The following is a 4729-nucleotide window of genomic DNA, read 5'->3' as shown; positions in this document are numbered from 1 at the left end:
GGGAAAGCCAATAGAGCGCCAAGCAGTGTTTAGCTCGACTTCCGCTTTGGGTTTCAAAATAAAAGCCTGCATGATTGTGTAGCCTTGAAACGAACCGAAAATGACAATAGGCGCTTTCACACCGGAGTACTTTTCCCAGTATAGTTCCGATAGTTCTTGACATTTTGGGCAAGTGGTGGACTTCACCTCCTCTAGGGGGTCCAGGGCATGCTCCCCCGGGAAGATTTTTTTTTAAATGTTGAAGTTGAATGCATCAATCTCCTGCACTTTGAGAGCAAAATTAGGGACTAAATCTATGGATACATCTCTCAACACCACCCATGTGAAACAGAACTGAAAACAGATGTACTTTTGCAGTGCATCATTTTACAACTAAAGACACTCTACACAAAAAATGCAGCATGTGTACGGCTCATGTGTATGGCTCTGAGAATCTGCCTTGGTACAAAGTAGCAGTGAAAACATGGTACGGAATTTCATTGATTTGAGCATTCTCCATAGACTGTATATGGCATTCTCACAATAAGCAAGTGGAATGGATTTGATAATGAAGCACTGACACAGCGCTCTACAAAGAGTGGCGAGTGGATAGACCGGTTCACGGACTTTCCGCATAGTAAAAGTGGGGGGGTCTAAACTAATCGTTTTAAAAGGTGGGGGGGACTTGTCCCACCCTCATATAATGGCTGCGACGCCCACGGGTGAAAGCGAAAACAGGCTATTTAAAACAGACTATACTCTACTCTTCATGCATAAATGCAGACAGACCCCAACATCTTTCAATATCAACATAGCCAGGGCTGGAATCATTAAGTAAATGAAAAGCATGTCTACCTTTAGAAGAGTTGCAAGCGGCGAGTGTTGGTGCTGAACCTCAAGAGAATGGTGTATTTTCTGGTTAAGTCTCTCTCAAACGCAAGTTGAACCAGCTGGGCCTTTCTTTTGTGGAGCATTGCACATCTATGGTCCGAAAAAACTTTCCTTAGAGTGGAGAATTCATTCTCGCACATTGCTGTGGAGGCGCCAAATGTTAAGGCATGTTTGAAAGCAGTCATTACGCTTGGCATTGCCTTAAGGTGCGTGTGGCAATTGGAGAGGATGTGCTGTATAGTCTAATCCCCCTCGATTGGCTGTGACTGTTTTTGCATGCTTCTTCTTCTTTCGTGTAACGTCAGAGGTCCAACTCAGTGTCGTGTAGCCATGCCCGCATCTCTGGTCCTACGTCGAAGAGGCTGGCTTCTGAGGGTGGTCTATATAAAGGGCAGGTGGTTATTATATGTTCGGCAGTCTGTTCAGGGTCACCGCACTTCTTCATTGATGTTTTGAAGTGACCAACCCCAGTTCGTAGACGGTTTAGTGTGGTCCATTGCTGGCGTGGTAGCTCGTCTCCTCCGTTGGAGGCCGGCCGGAGCTATTCCCGCGAGGACTGGCAAGAGGGACACAGGGGAAGGCTTCAAGCATCCAGTTATAATCCTGAGGGCATTGTTGATGACCATGTCAACCTTACTTGCGTGAGGGCTTCTGCTCCAGGCTGGGGCGTAGTATTCCGCTGCAGAGAAGACCAGGGCTTGGGTCGATAATCGCAGCGTCTTAGCGCAGGCTCCCCAGGTTGTTCCAGCGAGGCGGCGGATCAGCGCGACCCTTGATGTTACCTTGGCCTTGACTTCTTCAAGGTGTTGTTTGAAGGACAATGTCCGATCCAGACGCACACTGAGGTACTTCGGGGCTTGCTGGACCTCCAGACGTTTATTGTTGACACACACCTCAAGTTCCCTCCTAGCTTCTCTGGTGCTAAGATGGTATGCCGCTGCTACTGTCTTTCCGATGTTGAGCTGTAGACTCCACCTTTGAAAGTATGCTACCAAGGTGCCCATGTCGTCGTTAAGGCCATCTTCCATTGCCTTCCATGTTGGTCGTCTCAGCATGATGGCTAGATCGTCTGCATAGCCGTACTTTCTGGATGTTGTGTCAGGTAGGTCATGTACATAAATGTTGAACAACATCGGCGAGAGAACCGACCCCTGCGGAACACCGTTCCTCAGTCTTCTGAGCCTGCTGCGTTGGCCATTGCTGGTCTGGAGGACAAAGCTGCGGTGGGTAAGCGTCTCCATGATGAACTTAACCATATGCCGGTCTGGTATTGTCCTCAACAGCTTCAGGTGGAGTCCACGGTGCCAGACGGTGTCATATGCGGCAGTCAGGTCCAGGTACACTATCCCAGCTTTCTCATTGTCCTGGAAGCTGTCTTCGATGTCCTGAGAGAGTAGCGTTACCTGGTCTACTGTTGACCTTCCACGTCGAAAACCAGCTTGTTCCTGTGGAAGCTGTGAGTCCACCACTGGCTCGATGCGGCTATGGATCATCCTCTCCAAAATCTTGAATGGGACACAGAGCAGCGAGATGAGTCTGTATGACTTGGGGTCTTCCGCAGGTTTATTTGGCTTCGGCAGAGCTATGACGGAGGCGCGGCACCAGGTCTTTGGGAGCTTTGACCTCCGGTAACACGACGAGAAGAATGTGGAGGCTGCATGCTGAAAAACAGTTTCGCAACTTCGTACTCTGCCTCAATTACAGGTGATCCTGACCATATTATGGTGGTCCATAATGTGCTTCACAGCCTTTGCATCAAGGAATGTGTCACTTTCTGGATTCAGCGCAGCAAGTGATTTGGCCAGCTGCGATTTGCGCTCGCTGAATCTCTGATCCATTTCTCCAAGCACTGAATCAATCGTGCTGTAGTACAGTCTCTGAAGTTCTGTTTTGTCATCAACCCTGTGTCCTGTACTTCCCTCGACTACATACCCATCCATATTTGGGTTGGCTCTGCATCTCCGTTTTGGGCACTTCGGGTCTCGGAGTAGTGCTGGCAGCCATGGCCATGTCCCACACTTTGTTAAACTCCTCACCAGAACGGAGATTGCGTACACAAGCTGTTGCACAAGCCACAAGACTTAAACCTGTCATCAAGTTTGGTGGGTCCAGCAGGGCAAGAACTGTATGCACTAACTGAGCAATTAATTGGAAACTGGGCTCAGTCATCTCACGCAGCAGGCTTGTTGCTTCCATTCGTATCTCTGCGCCGTGGGCCATCACAGAATTAATCTCAGTCAAAAGGGATGTTATGTCGTTGAAAGATTTTATAATTACAGACACAGTGGCAAGATGTCCTGTCCATCTCTGTTCCAGAAGGCGTTTAAGGTATACACCCTTATAATGCACAGCAACTGTGGGCTTCATGCAGAACTTGTAGAGGGCATTGCACACATGAAAAAAATCCACTAAAGCTGTCTCTGCTGACATAGCATGTACTACAACTAAGTGTAGCTGGTGGTTCAAACAGTGTACATAAGGAATCTCATGACCTAGTTTTTTTTGCAGGAGCTTCTGGACGCCACCATGTTTCCCAGACATCAGAGCAGCCCCATCAAATACCTGGCTTAGTATCTTTGATGTGTCCAGTCCAACTTTGTTGAGCTCTGCCACGACTGTCCGTTAATGTCTGTGCATCACCTTTGGCAGCTGTCGATATGATCAGCAGGCGCTCTGTGACGTCATATGTCTCATTTACAAATCGAATGACAATCAAAATGTTTTCACACCCCGTGGGGTCACGGGTTCCATCTACATTCAGTGTGTAAAAGGAGTCTCCTATTTCCTCCACTATAGCCTCAGTCACCACATTGCTGAGTGTATTTATGAGTTTAATTTGCATTTCGTGACAAGTGTAAGTGGCGTTTTGAGGGATTGAATTCACTACATCAGCCAATTCGGGGTCTTTTTTGATCGTATAGTCCAGCAGGGAGAGGAAAAGGCCACTACCCCCCTCTGACATGTTATCAAAAGCCTCTATCTTCCCTCGTAAAGGCAGCTGGTTTTCCACCAGAAATCCAACAACATCAATAAGAGAGGAGATATAATACCTGTTTTTTCGAAGTTGGTCTGCGTTAACAAGTGTAGAAATCTCCTTTCCAGTGCTGGCACGCCTCTCTCGCTGCTTCCACATTGCATAGCAAGAGAGATGCTCCTTTGAATTTCCATATTTATGAAATCCCTTGTCTCTCTCCACCGCATTTTTCCAGTTACGGAAGCCAACAGTCACAAATGCATCCATTCTCCAGGTTTTGCTAGACTGCCGACAGCAGAAACAAAATGCAGTATCGGCCTTGACACTGTATTCAAGCCAGCCTCGGTTGTGGTACCAAGCAGATACAAACAAACGCCTCCTGCCAGTGAGGATGCTGTAAGGGTGCTGTTTTAAAACAGATCAGTTCCAAGATCATCTATGGGTTGATTTCCAGCGGTAACGTTAGCTGCAGCAGGTGGATGGGCTTGGCTAGCAGGTGTATATTGGGAGAAAAAAGTTCCCATTTCTGATTGGCTGGGCAAATTGCAAACCACACCTCGTAAAACTCAGAAAAGTTTTGTGAAGCCGCCATTGTATTTGCTGGCATTAGCATTATTAGCATTAGCCCAGCGCACCAACGGAGAGAGACTAACTTATGGCAACACAAAAAAACAAACATGGGAGCGGTGGCGTGATGAGGAGGTGTCTGCGTTCACAACACCTGGGACTCCAAGCAGCTTCTACTAAAGCCAGTCCCCAACTCCGGGGACTTCCGGCCGGGGACTTCGGGTGGAAGTCAAGCCCCCAGGAAGTGTGCCGGACTCTGATGAAAATATTCGTTGTGTCCAAACCGTGGTACTACAATTTCCGTATCAGTCCCTGACG

Source organism: Gymnodraco acuticeps, unplaced genomic scaffold, assembly GCF_902827175.1.
Source record: "Gymnodraco acuticeps unplaced genomic scaffold, fGymAcu1.1, whole genome shotgun sequence".
Taxonomy (NCBI): domain Eukaryota; kingdom Metazoa; phylum Chordata; class Actinopteri; order Perciformes; family Bathydraconidae; genus Gymnodraco; species Gymnodraco acuticeps.
This window is presented reverse-complemented; position numbering follows the sequence as displayed.